Genomic DNA, 15,029 nt, shown 5'->3' on the forward strand with positions numbered 1-15,029 from the left:
CGTGCGGGGGCCCCCTACAAAGTACCCCGAGGGGGCCCCAGCCCTCCTGGGCCCAGTCAGGAGCATGTCTCCCCTGCACATTGTGCTGTGCTCAGAGTCCCCCCGCACCACGGGAGCTGCGGGGGCTTCTCTTACGCCACTGATAACTTGATGATACACGTCCTAAATTTAGGACACCGTCCACGAATTATATACATTGGCAGCAGTGACATTTTGTTGCTAGGAGTGAAGTTTGGGCAATGGTTGCTGCCTTCAAGCAGCACGACTCTTCTTTGATGACGAAGCCGCGAGTAATGCCTGTTTCTTTTGGTGCATATCTTAGGTTCTTTGTCTCTTCTGAATGTATTACGCACAACATTGTACTGCGGTGTACTTGAAAACCCAATAAAGAAATGTTGACAGAAGACAGCTGAATGCTGAATCAGTAAAACTGAATATCACCAGAAAGGATCAGCGTGAGCATTTAAAAAACACGGACTTAAATTCTTTGAGGTGACAACCATTGGCAAAATCACTAGGTGTTGATCTAGTTTTATGTCAGCATAGGCAGAACTAAGACATATAAATACGTACTGACCTAAAAAAAAAAGGTTACAGGGGCGATACTGTACATTAAAAAAAAGAAACCATAGAAATTTACTTAAAAAACAAAGGTTATAGGGACATTACAGTTCAGAAATAGAACTAAAAAAACATAGAAATTCACTTTAAAAAATGTCTTTGCCCCAGGGAGGTGGCAGTCCTGAGGGGGGCAGGGAGCCATGTAACCCCACTGCATGCATTTTACATTACTTTGCCCCAGGGAGATGCAGTCCTCGGGGTGTGGGGACATGAGGCCCCCCTGCACACTTAATAACCATTACCCTGGGAAGATGGTGGCCCCTGGGGCTTCTGAAAGCCCTATGAGGGGGGGCCTATGTGCCCCCTCTTATTTTTGCCCAAAATATCCCTGGGACCTGGCCCAAACAGGGGCCAAATCATTTTTAAATGCAGGAGACAGTGTTTTTTTTTTTTTTAACCACAGCACAATTTACAGATCCAGATGTTTCTGTGATTTAAAAAATATATACTTTTAAATCTGGGGTAGGTCCCGGGGGACCACTGGACCAAGGCCAGGGGCTTAGAGTATAAATACCCTGCCCCTTTTTCTTTTTTTTATAACTGTTTTTGGGGACTCAGCTGAAGCCAAGTCCTAAAATGGCAGCCAACAATTCTTGTTTGAAGTACTGTCAGCCAATCAGATCTCAGCAAGAGATCTTTCTGGATCCACGGCCCTAGAAATATACATTTCTTTTCACTTTAATATCACAAAAACTACGGAATGGATTTACACCAAAAAAAGGGTAGATATATAGATTCGATATGGATATATGATAATAAATATATAAATATATATATATATATATGTATATATATAGACATATATATATATCCAAGAAAGAAGTGACTCAAACAGATGACCTCACTAAAGAACAAAAATATATTTCTACTACAATGTTTCAGCTTACGCCTTCCTCAGGTAGTACAAGATGGTTTGCTCAGTGGCTGCACAGCTGACACTGGTGGATTTTCAAAAAGCATCATGAGTGAAGATTCCAATTGGAATGTGGAATCAATGCAGTCCTGAGAACTCTTCAGATATGCAGAAATCAAGTGGTATTGTCAGTGATGTTCGGTCCATCTGGATGCAGTGATTTTAAACGGTACATCCAGAAATTTTCTCTGATGTCCAGTAGTTCTTCCTTTAAAACATGTTCCACAGGGAAAATCTTCAAATCTGATAGTAAATGGTCCACAAGGTTAAAATGGTTGGCTACAGGCTGGTCAAGTTTCTTGTTAATTATTGCCGATTTGTGGTTCCTGAATCGTGTACGGAGGTCATTCACAGTTTGACCTACATATTGTTTTTTACAGCTTTGACGTTGGCACTGAATCACATAAATAATGCATCTAGAGCGACATGTAAGATGCTGTCTTATTCCATAGGTCCTTTTTGTAACAGAGCTAGTTACTGATGATGTTTGTAAAAGGTATTCACATGTGATGCACCTTTTGGAATCACAGCAATGAACTCCTGCATTTGTTACAGCTTGCTTAAGTTCAGCTCTCACAATAAGTGATCGTAAATTGGGAGCTCTGCGGTAAGCAATGACTGGCGGATTTGGAAAAAGCTTTTGCGATTTTTCACAAGTAGATATTAAGGGAAAAGTTGTTTGTATTATATTTCTGTAGTTGGGAGCTGATGGATGATAGTCAACCACAAAAGGGATTCTGTCACTTTTGCTTCTTCTGTTGTTATTCCAAATAAGTGCTTCCCTGGGTAACTGCAAAGACTTGTCAATTTGTTGCAGAATGATATGCAGAGGATAGCCTCGCTTTTTAAATAATGTAACAAGCTCCTGTAGATGGCCTTTACAAGTGTCTTCATTGCTGCAGATGCGTCTTATTCTGAGTACTTGGCTGTAGATGATGCTGAGTTTAGTGTGGTGTGGGTGACATGAAGTCCAGTTTAGATACAAATCTAAAGTGCTGAGTGCTTGGCTGTAGATGATGCTGAGTTTAGTGTGGTGTGGGTGACATGAAGTCCAGTTTAGATACAAATGAGCATCTGTAGGCTTGTGGTACAGATCAGTTATAATTTTTTGTTCATGAAGGGTGAGTAACACATCCAGAAAAGGAAGATGACTCTTCTGTGTAGTATTGCTGCCAGTGAATTTGATGGTAGGATGGATACTGTTGATAAAAGCTGTAAATTGCTCAAGTGTTCTGCTTCCTGCATTCCATATTATAAATATGTCATCAATGTATCGTAGCCATACCAGTGGTTTGATGTTAGAACTCGCAAGTATATAGTCCTCCAGTTTTCCCATGAAGATATTTGCATAGGAAGGAGCCATCCGAGTGCCCATTGATGTCCCTTGTATCTGCAAATAGTGTTTACCATTGAAGGTAAAATTGTTGGATTTAAGGATAACTCTTGCAAAGTTGGTAAGCACATTTGTTGATGGTTTTTTCACAGTTCTTTTATTAAGAGCTTCAGATAATGCCAGAAGCCCATCATCATGTGGTATATTGGTGTATAACGATGTAACATCAAATGTAGTCAGAAGAGTGTCATCATCAAATGTATAGGTTTGGTTTAATTTTTCAATAATCTGAAGAAAGTGACTGGTGTCCTTAACAAATGATGGCAGTTGTTGGACAATGGGCTGGAGGTGCAGGTCAACAAATAAAGATAGTCTCTCAGTGGCTGTATCATTGCCAGAGATGATGGGGCGGCCAGGATTGTTCATTTTGTGAATTTTGGGAAGCTTTTAATTAACAAGAAACTTGACCAGCCTGTAGCCAACCATTTTAACCTTGTGGACCATTTACTATCAGATTTGAAGATTTTCCCTGTGGAACATGTTTTAAAGGAAGAACTACTGGACATCAGAGAAAATTTCTGGATGTACCGTTTAAAATCACTGCATCCAGATGGACAATACCACTTGATTTCTGCATATCTGAAGAGTTCTCAGGACTGCATTGATTCCACATTCCAATTGGAATCTTCACTCATGATGCTTTTTGAAAATCCACCAGTGTCAGCTGTGCAGCCACTGAGCAAACCATCTTGTACTACCTGAGGAAGGGGGAAGCTGAAACGTTGTAGTAGAAATATATTTTTGTTCTTTAGTGAGATCATCTGTTTGAGTCACTTCTTTCTTGGATATTATATTTTCTTGTGGCTCTTTGTATCCTTTGGGATCCAGATTTTTGCCCTGGCTGGCTGTTGTTTTCTTGTGATCCTGCATCTTCCAGTAGACATATATATATATTTATATATATATACAGATATATATGTGTGTATATATCTATACATATATATATTTTCAAACACAGTACAACATGTATGTGTGCATGTATACATGATGACTAAATGACAGCCTACTTTGATGATGCATGAATCACCGCGCTAGCAATCAAATATTGCAAGACAGGCCACCATTATTTTTATTTACTATTCTAAGATGGCATATGCCACATACAGTGGTAAAAAAGTGAATCCAAAATGTGTGCTAGAGTGATTACAAAATTGAGCAGTCCAGCAGCAAATGACACCTTACAGACCTTCAAAAAATGAGTAAGTTGAAAAATTGTAAAAAATATTTATTTAAGAACTGTGATGGGAGGAGAGCACCAGAGGACCGGGTGGGAGAGGAGTAACTGGGGGTCAATAGGACATGAGCAGGGGTGCAACAGAGGAGCCTTTGGAAAGGATAAATGAATAATAAATAAAAAACAAAAAAAGAGCGATGGGAAAAAATGGACCATCTAGGGGCTGTAAAAGGAGGGAGCAATATTGGAGGAGCAAAGCAGTACGCAAAGACAGCATAAGAAAACATGTGAACACCTGAGGGCAAAAACACCCCCATGAAATATTGAAAGAAAATTAAAAAAGAGTAGTGGAAGGATACAAATCATCCAATAAAAAGAATGGAAAAGAAGCTATTCTCCAGGGTAGGATGAAACAGAAGAGGAGGAAGGAAAGCCATTGAATAAGAAACAAGTAAATCAGAGTGACAGGAAATCCAACCAATGGAGAGCAAAGATACGAGACCTAAAAAACCAGGGCATCTTCCCTGTCTGTTTGCTGATGGAGAAGGAAAAGACCCAAATCTCCGTATGATGACTGTTAGCTGTTGAATGCAACACCCTTGGTTAAAACAATAACTGTACATCTTTGGTCTTTTAACATGCAATTGAGTATATCTTTTAGCAGTTCATTTCCAGGCACTGACAATTTCTCCAGCCAGTCCTCATCATGCCTAATAATAATGCAGTCAGTAATACCTAAGCCAATAAGCCACTGCAATGCGTTTGGAACATTGAAAAATACATACATAAATACATAAATAAGTATACTTAAGAACATTTTAACTGCATTGACAAAAATAATTGAACAGAAGAATTGACAAAGGCACTGATCTTGCCTTTTGGCAATACTTGTTTGTGTTGGATAGCCTCAAAGGTAATAAAGTGTGTCTGCCATTTCTAAATATTGTAAACAATAGATTATGCTATTGTTCACCTGAATGGCACTCGATATGATAAAAAACTTTATTGGCTACTTTTCCATAGCATAAAAGTACACAGTGCATAAAATATGCAAATAGCAACGGTTTGTTAGATCATAATCACTTGTTAAAAAACGCAAACCCATACCTTATAGGTACCACACATAGAACTGTCCTCCACATAACTCCCCCATGGTTAGATACAAAGCACTATGAGCAACTTTCATTTAAAAAAAAACCCAGCAATAAAACAATACCAAACAATGAATATATCATCCTAATTTAAAATTATAAACGTTTTCTTGATTTTAAACAGTACCAGGTAAAAGCAGCCACCGCTTGTCAAATCGTTGGAGAATCCAGTTTCTTCCAAAAGGAAAGGGCCGGCCTGAATTGACGAAACCAGTAACACTTTAAAAAGGGGACATTAGAATTTTTCTTTGGGAGCTCAGAAAACTGACAGAAAAAGATAAAATGTAAATCCGTTTCATTACACCATTACCATTACAGGGGCAAGGTCCAAGCTCCATCAATGAGTAACACATAGGTGGATGACCCAGCATTAAAGGTAAGTAGATCAGGCGAAACGGTCCTGTAAATTTTGAATGTCTGATAAATAGAGTTGAAGGCCCTCGTACAAGGGTGTCTGGTTGTATATACTACTGGTTTGTTTTTATTTAGCTCCACCCTTAATCCCCTGGCGGGCACCAAGAAAGACTGTTCATCCTGGTCTTACTATAAGAAAGGCATAGACGGGAAGTAAATAGCTCAGATAACCCAACTGCCTCCAGGGATGACTTCACGTATGAAACCCAGGGTATCCAGAGGGCTGCATCTAGTGTCAAGCAGTCTTATGGCACCCGTTGGGTCAGAGGGCTGATTCCCTTCTCCAAATGGAGTGCCAAAGTAAGACTGGAGTGAGTTTGATTCCATCAGTAATGTATGGAAAGCCCAGCTTCTCATGGCACACACTACTAGAACAGTTCAGCGGTACAGCCAGGAGATTTTTTTAAGAGGCGTCCCCTGTGCTCTGAATCATGTGGGGATCTCCCATCCCCCAAATCCTTGTCCCACGGATTTGGAAACATAAATCGTCATTATCTTTTAAACTGGCTTGGTACCTAACTTTTTGCTGAAGTGCAACAGGGCCAAAACCGATCTCTCAAACATGGTTGCTCCGTTCAACACCATCGATCTCCATGAATACTTGGCATCAAAAGAATTCCCAGGCAGGAGAAACTAGGGGCTTCAGCCACTCTGCAACTGTTGGTCGTAAATGTGGGGTGCTTTTTGGGCCTTCTAACACAGATCATGGTGAGGTTTCACCTTCACCCACCTTTAGAGACCCTGCAGTGCCCGTCCAGTTCTTGCCACAAGCACTGCATCATATGCATATAGGAGGATGGGGAGGGAGCATGTACCCATGTGTGGAATATCTCTGGGTCTTCTAACTAGTGCAGCTGCTACTCTATTGGTATACAAGACAAAAAGGAAGGGAGTCAGCAAGCAACCCTGCCTAACCCTACATTTGATCATAAAAGGCGGTGTGCACACAACATCCCTACTAAAGCGCAAACACATCTCCAACCTAGAGGCCTAAAGCCTAGAATGTACTACACAAACTAACCCAGCAGACAGGTCCATAAATGCCCAATAAATTGAACCTTCTTTAGTAACAATGTGTTTGGCAATTATAATCCTCAAGTACAGACCCTGATCAATAGTATCTCGTCCCTTTTTGAAACAGTATTGAATGTCAGCTAAGGCACTATTAGCTATAGCCCATTCCTCCAACCTGTGTAACAGGATCCTGCCCATAACTTTGGCAGTTCAATCAAACATTGAAATGGGCCTGTAGTTATTTCGTTGTAATTTTCACCCGTTTTATAGATTGGGATGATGATTGACTGTTTCCAAGAGCACGGGGGTCCCTCCTTTGCAATAGCATTAACGACATTCACTAGGATAGGAGACCATAAGGCCTGACACTCCATTAAAACATATATGGGGACCCCATGCAGGCCACGAGCATTACCACTGCTGCATTGCCCGAACATCCTCTGTACCTCCGCAAGATCAAAAGCGAGAGTTCAGTCCACCTTCTCAGACTCCATTGTACCAGATGAATAAACCGAGGAACAAAATTGATCCAGGCAAATTCTTCAACGTGCACATCAAGGGTGAAGTCATAGGGCTCACCTTCCAGACGGTGGCGCAGTCCTTGTTCAGACTTGCTTCAACCAACTCCTCCCACGCCCTATTTTTGGTCTCGTTGATTCTAGCCACTTGCGCTTCTTTAAAGGCTCTGTGCAGATTCCTAATTAGTACCTTATCCTTCTGGTCGGCACATAAGGCCTGAAATAATTGCAACTGGGTTTTCGTGCAGGTACAGTCAAACCACCCCCGTGACTTCTGATTCCTTGAGCGGGATTTTCGCAGTAGGGCATTCTCAACATTAGTAGTAATTCATATAAAGGCCGAAATCACCTGCACTGGGGGAGCTTCAGGATTTAAACACAAGGAAACCTCGGTATGGCTACAAGTTTGAATACCAGAAAAGAAGTTGGGTTTATCAACTTGCTCCCACTTAAGAGAAAAGCACTGAATCTACCAACATCGAAAGGAAGAAAAGCGGAGTATGCCTTGCCGGATTTCTTCAGCGACATTCAGATTACTGTAGATGTTACCGGCAAGCATCAAATACCTGCCCCATTATTCCAGCCATAGAGTATACAATTTACAGGTGCTCGTCGAAAAATTTCAAAGTTTTGGATTTTGTCACAATACAATTGTTATATGTCTAACATCTGCAGAATATTGGCGATAGGCACCCGTGTCTGTCGTCTGTGCGTACTTCCTTTGTTGGTACAATGAATGGTTCACAAATGTGATTAATCGTCATAGAATTCTGCATATTTGTACAACTATTTGAGTTCATTGTTGGGAATTCCGTGTGGCTAATGTTCTGCATGGCTAAAAGTTAGTGGGGTAGGGTGAGGTAAGGTAGATTGGAATCAGGGAGATTGGAGTGAAGTAGACTGGGGTAGAGTAAAATAATGCAGATTGGGGTAAAGTGGAGTGGGGTAGATTGGCATGGAGTGGAGTGGGGTAGAGTGGAATAGGAAGGACTGGGGTAGATTGGAGTACGGGAATTAGGCACATTAGCATGTTAGATTGGGATAGGGTAGATTGATTTGGGGTAGATTGGTATGGAGTGGAATAGATTGGAGTGGAATGGGGTAGACTGGAATGGGGTAAACCGGAGTGGGATATATTGGGATGGATTACTGTGAAGCGAGATGGGGTAGATTGGGAAAGAGTGGAGTGCAGCAAATTGGGGTAGACTGGAATTAGGTAGAATGGAGTAAGTAATTTAAGCGTGGCATAGGTTAGAGTGGAGTGGGGTAGATTAGAGTGGAGTGGGATAGAGTGGAATTGGGTAGATTAGAGTGGGGTAGATAAGAATGGGGTAGATTGAGTTGAGTGGGGTAGATTGGAGTGAGATAGCTAGGAGTGGGGTACATTGTGGTTGATTGGAGAGGAGTTGGGTGGATTGGAGTGGAGTATGTTGGAGTGCAGTTAGATGGAGTGGTGTGGGGTAGATTGGGTTGAAGTGGGGTAGACTGGAATGGGGTAGATTGTAGTGAGGTAGATTGGGTTAGGATTCAGTAGTTTGGAGTGGAGTGAAGTTGACTAGAGTGGAGCAGATTGAGGTAGATTGGAATGGGGTGGATTGGGTGGAGTAAATTGAAGTAGGGTAGTTTGGTGTGGAGTGTGGTAAGGTAGACTGGAGTGGAACTGAGTGGGGAGGATTTGGGTGAAGTGGGTTAGATTAGACTAGAGTGGGGTAGATTGGAGTGGCATGTAGTAGATTGGGGTAGAGTGGAGTGGGGTAGATTGGAGCAGGTAGTTTTGGGTGGGTAGACTGGAGTAGATTGGAGTGGGGTAGAGTGGGGTGGAGTTGGATAGATTGAATAGTAGTCAGAATTGGAAAGGGGATGGATTGGGGAAGAGTGGAGTGTGGAGGGGTAGATTAAGTGGCGTGGGGAAGATTGGGTGGATTAGAGTAGGGTACATAAGAATAGAGCGGGGTAGATTGGAGTGCCATGGCTGTGGAATTTTAAAAAATATCTACTTGTCAATGGGACAGTTTGCTTCATAAATCTACTTGTCCTGTAAAAAAATCTATTTGTCTTTTTGGGGCCATGTAGTGCCGCAACAAATTATGGCAACAATTTCATTATGTAAAAGATCTTATAACAGCCTCTCAGATTATGCCAGGGCTAATACGATAGTAGTGCTTGAATACTCGAAATTTCCTTATTTTGCTACCTTTCTACAGATCTACATACTAAGGCTGGAGGTAGCGGTAAGCAATAGTTCCAGACTTGAATGTCCTTTGGAGTCTGTGCAAACCGACCAACTTGCATGTTTTACAGGTTTTCACCATCTCTTCTGTAATCATTTCTCATACTGAGAAAGGTTGGAAATTTACTCCCGGCAAGGGTCAGAAGTAAAACGTCTTTCAGGGTTGGCGAAAAAAGTGGAGGGAGGGATTGTGAACTTGTAAACGCTCAACAGATTTTTGCATGAGTAAACCTACATATACAAATTTGCTTGTGCTAAAACACAGTTCAAAGGTCTTTTCTAGGAGTATGATGTCCTGGTCAACATCTGTAAATTCTTGTGAATTCATGAGATATGTAAATCTGCACTAATAAAAAGATGTATACTACAGGTGCACTGTTTGATGCTCTTTAATATTAGGTCTCGCGAGAAGCAAGACCTTTTGTTCTTATTAAAATCCTCCATCTCTATCTATCCGCTGGATTCACTGTGAATGATCGCATTCTACTCTTTCACAAGGAGCATATCGGAACACAGAGTAGTTTTGTTTCGAGCGACGAACTATTGTGGTAATGTGAGCTTTTTTCAAACGAAGAATTACTTTTGCTTTTTGCTAATTTTTTTTACATTGGTGAGGGCTCAGTTCCTTTACACAACAATAAAGTTTTACACAAGTAATGTTAAAACAAGACACACATTGACAAAAGCAAAAGACTGACCTTCAATGCCAGACCTATTGGCTTTGCTAATGCTTGTTCATTTTCATGTTTCCCATAATTTTGTTGAAACTGGTTGCACTGACTTTCCATTATGAATATTTTTTGGACATACAAGCATGCATCAACACATTTTGTTAAATGATGCTTCTAAAATGGGAATCTAAAAGTTCACAATAGTTTAGCTAAACATTTGTCTTCCTAGTTGCATTTTTTAATGAACATTTTATTTTGAAAGCATAGAATCATCAATCTTGCTTTCAAACTTCTTTAAATATATGCATCTAATCAGTTAGCATTCTCGGAGCATTATAGGTAGCCTCAGTTGGGTAGAGTAAACTGGAGTAGGATATATTGGGGTGGAATGAGTGGAGTAGATTGGAGTGGGGTGGAGTGATGTGGAGTGGGTTAAAGGTTTGTGGGGTGGATTGTGGTAGAGTGAAGTGGGAAAGACTAGGAAAGTGGGATAGATTGGAGTGGTGTTGGGTAGATTGGAGTGGAGTAGATTGGGGTAGATTGGACTGGGGTACATTAGGGAAGAGTGAAGTGCCAAGGATTGGGGTAGATTGAAGTGGGGTAGATTGGAGTGGCGAGAAGTAGACTGGAGTGGAGTGGGGTAGATTAGGGTGGAGTGGGGTAGATTGAAATGGAGTGAGGTAGATTTGAGTGGTGAGTGGTAGATTGGAGTAGGGCAGATTGGAGTGAAGTGTAGTGGGTTACATTTTGGTAGAGTAGAGTGGGAAATACTAGGAAAGTGGGGTAGATTAGGGTGGAGTGAAGTAGACTGAAGTGGGATAAATTGGGTGGCTTTTTGTGGGGTAGATTGGAATGATGTGGGGTAGACTTGAGTGGAGTGGTGTAGATTGGAGTGAGATAGATAAGAATGGTATCGTTTGGAGTGGGGTAGATTTGGGTAGATTGAAGTGGAGTGGGGTAGATTGAAGCAGTGTAACTGGAACAGAGTAGATTGGATGGGATACATTGGAGTTGGGTAGTTTGGGGTGGAGTGTATAGGGTGGATTAGAGTGAGGCAGATTTGAGTGGCATGAGGAGAATGAGTAAAGTGGAGTAGATTGGGTAGAGTGGAATGGAGTGTGGTAGATTGGGCAGAGTGAAGTGGGGTAGGTTGGGTGGATTGGAGTAAGTATATTGGAGTGGGGAAGATTGGGGTAGAGTGGAGTGAGGTAGATTGTAGTGGAGTGGGGTGGAGAGGCGCCAGAAAGATTGGAGAGGAGGGAAATAGATTGAGGAAGAGTTGAGTGAAGTGGGGTATACTGGAGTGCGGCGTAGTGGAGTAGATTAGGGTTGGGTAAATGGAGTAGATTGGGCGGATTGCAAAAGGGTAAATTGGATAGTAGTGGAGGAGATTAGAGTGGGGTAGATTGAAAAGGGATGATTGTAATGGGATAGTTTGGAGTGGGGTAGATAGGAGTGGAGTAGGTGTGGTAGATTGGTTGTGTTACATTGAGGAGGGGTAGATTCTAGTAGGGTAAATTGGGGGTAGAATGGAGTGGGTGGATTGGGTGAAGTGTGGTAGATTTGAGAGGAGTATAGTAGATTGGAGTGGGCTAGATTGAAGTGAAGTGGAGTGGGGTAGATTTAGGTGGAATGGAGTGTGGTATAGTGGAGTGGGGTAGATTGTGAGGGAGTGGGGTAGATTGGAATTGAGTATGAGCAAATGGAGTGGAGAAGAGTTGGATAGATTGCAGTGGAGTTTGGAGGGGTATGTGGTAAATTGAAGTAGGGTAGATTGAAGTGGAGTAGATTGGAGTAGGGTAGACTGGAGTGGAATTTAGTAGATTGGAGTGGGTTGGATTGAGGTACACTGGAGTGAAGTGGATTGGGGTAGATTGAAGTGTGGTAGATTGGAGTGAATTGGAGTGGAGTGGGGTAGATAGGAACAGAGTGGGGTAGATTTGAGTGGAGTGCAATAAATTGGGGTGGAGTGGGGTAGTTTGGATTGGGGTGGGGTTGATTGTGTTTGAGTAAGTGGAGTGGGGTAGCTTGGTTTATGTATGGTGTAGTAGCGCACTGCTGTTACAGAAACACATTTCAATTGAAATGATCATTACATCTGCACCGAAATATGGTTTTACTGCACAGAAACAATAATGTGTGCAAATGTCATCAACTAGTGTATCGATGTGTTTTAATGGTATTCAAATGTTTGTTCCCAAACACACTTCAAAATTACAAAGCAAATGTGTCTCATTTGTACTAATTCTGGCATATTCTGATATATTCTGAAACATCAGCACAGTTCATCTATTTTTTTGATGTGTGCTAGAAAAAAGAAAACCCCGTATCCTCTAACGTGGTGTATTGGGGTGGCGCAATGATGACAATCAGCCCTTGGTCAAGTTTTTAACAGACAGTCTTTATTTTTGAGTTAACGTTAGTCTGTGCTACTCGTACTTTGGGCAGCTGTTCTTTCACTGAGGTTCACCTTCGTCTTCTTCTTTTCAGATGGGGTCCCCGGAGGCACTTGTGGGAAGAAAAGGAGAGAGAATGGTAAGTGGACTGGTGAGTCTTTGATTTTTTCCTCTCTTTCTATTTTCTTTCTTTTCTTTTCTCATCTCCTTTTCTTTTCTCTCTCTTTCTCTCATCTGATGTCTTTCTCGTTTGTCCCCTATCGTCTCTGGCTTGTTCCTCCTGGCTGTCTTTCTTTGGGCTACTCTTCTTCTTTACCTTCCTTTACTTTCCCTTTTCTGACCATACAATGGGAGAATCCATAAAAAAAAATAAAAAAATTACTACTAAGTGAAGCTATGCAATATACTTCTTTAGATTCCTTCACAGTGTCCCGCCTTTACCTGCCTCTTTTCTTATCACTTTTTATCTCTGACTGCATCATGGACCAATAAAGCTAGAGAACCACAACATAAAACACCTTTTGTCACTGTTGTTTGGTTTATAGCAGTCAAAATAACCATTAAAAAAAACACAAAAAACCCACAAATAGAACAAACAAAAGAAATAATAGCGGAATACTTCTGCGTTTCCCAATGAAGTTGTCCTCCCTACTGTTTCTCCCTCCACCTCCCTTCACCCAGGCAGCCCTGGCTACGCACCTGAAAAGGCCACGCTCTCCCCAGAGCGTGGCCGGCGTATGGGCACACTGTCTCCTGAGTCCCTGCCAGCTTCTCAGTGCTGGTGGTCTGGTGAGATCCCTGGCATCCTGCTGGGTAGAACCGCTCCTGGACTGCTCCAGCCGATCTGGTTGCTGCCGTCTCCTCCTCTGAAATCGTCATCCTCTGGTGGTTGTTCCTCGCTGTCCTGCTCTATTGTGGAGCTTTCGCCGTCCGCCACTTTTTTTCCGTCGTCGCCGTCACCTCTTTTAATCCTGGGGATGGCGCGAAGTTGCTGTTGCTGCCGGCCGTTCCCCGGAAGCTGTTGCTGATTGGGTCCTGCCCGGAGGACATTGGCAGTGCCCCAGGGGTACGACGGGTCCGACCGAAGTGTCGGCCCGTCACACATGGGTATTCAGCATTATTGTTACATAAATTCTCTCACTTCGCAGTCAGACAATGAAAGATAAACACAAAGTTCCCTGGAAGAGAGAACCTGATATCTGATGCCTGTTAACAGAAAGCTGGCTCGTGGAAGAATACAGTAAACACAGCTTAGGCAATGGGAGGGACAAACTGAACCTGGAGAGCCCTAAAGCAAATAAAGCCAGCAAATAGAAAGTAATAAAAAAGTGTGAGTTACAAACCACAAAACCAATGGTAATCAACAAGCGGATTGCATTCTTATGTCAACTGTCTGAAAGTCCCCAAGATGTCTTTAGCAAATCAGACAGCTGCACTGGCCTATAGGCTACCACCTATAAAATACTGCCACTATTCATAAATTCAGTGACAGCCAAAGAAGCAAAACACAAAAAAGAATGACCAAAGGAATAATGTGAGGGGCCCTCTTCTTATGATCATTGTTGCACTGAATGATGTCTTAAATGAGAAGCTTTAAAAGTCAGTGAACTTGAGAATTCAGTGATACAGGGAATCGGTGAACTGTGACATTCTATTATTTGACGAGTAATGGAGACTGAACATTTAGCGGATCAAAAGATTCAGATAGTCCATGAATCAAGGATCCGGCTATTCAGCCACCCTATGAGACACATTTAGCAAGCAAAGGAATATTCAAACTGTGCTTTCATGTAAGTTAAGGTCTTTCTTTAGTTGTGGCTTGACAGTTCAGCAATCAGCAGACCTTATACGATCATCAGAAAAAATAAATTGAATAAACTATAAGGGAGGGACTTTGACTCCACCCACATATTGATTACCTTAAGGATAGCACATATGATTGGACCGAAGTTGTGTTAGTCTGCTTTCATAATAGTTCCATTGCCTATGCTGTGCCATTGGGCTGTGTGTCACAAATTACTCTGCCACCCGTGTTCAAGGCCACATACTGGTTATTTCTGGCACAATATAGTATTAGTGGTGATCATGTTTGTTAAAATTAAAGGCATTTATAAAGCACTTCCTGAAAATTAAGTAAGAGCACATCTGATCTATGTTTATTGGTGCATTTGTCTCTCGGACATCTCCTTTTGGAAAGTCTTACAAATTGTGTTAAAACATGTATCAAAACAAAGCTCTCCAAGACGATGGGAAAGCAGTAATGCCTTTTCAGAAAACAAAGCAAATTCCAAAATGAGTGTTGTCTGCACCACTCTGATCCTTACCCCATCTCCAATTTTATTGACATGAAAGTTAAAAAAAATCTCCACACACATTGGTTCGCAAGTTCGAAACTGTATAGCTGTACCAGTCTGAGACAGTGGCGTACGAAACGTGAGGGTCCCCCGCCTCTGGACTCGGACAGTGTTCTGTGCTGAGGGGGCTCCCTGGAACTCAGGGGCTACCCCAAAGCGGGGGAGCTGCAGGGGTCTTTG

Source organism: Pleurodeles waltl, chromosome 1_2, assembly GCF_031143425.1.
Source record: "Pleurodeles waltl isolate 20211129_DDA chromosome 1_2, aPleWal1.hap1.20221129, whole genome shotgun sequence".
In the NCBI taxonomy this organism is placed as follows: Eukaryota; Metazoa; Chordata; class Amphibia; order Caudata; family Salamandridae; genus Pleurodeles; species Pleurodeles waltl.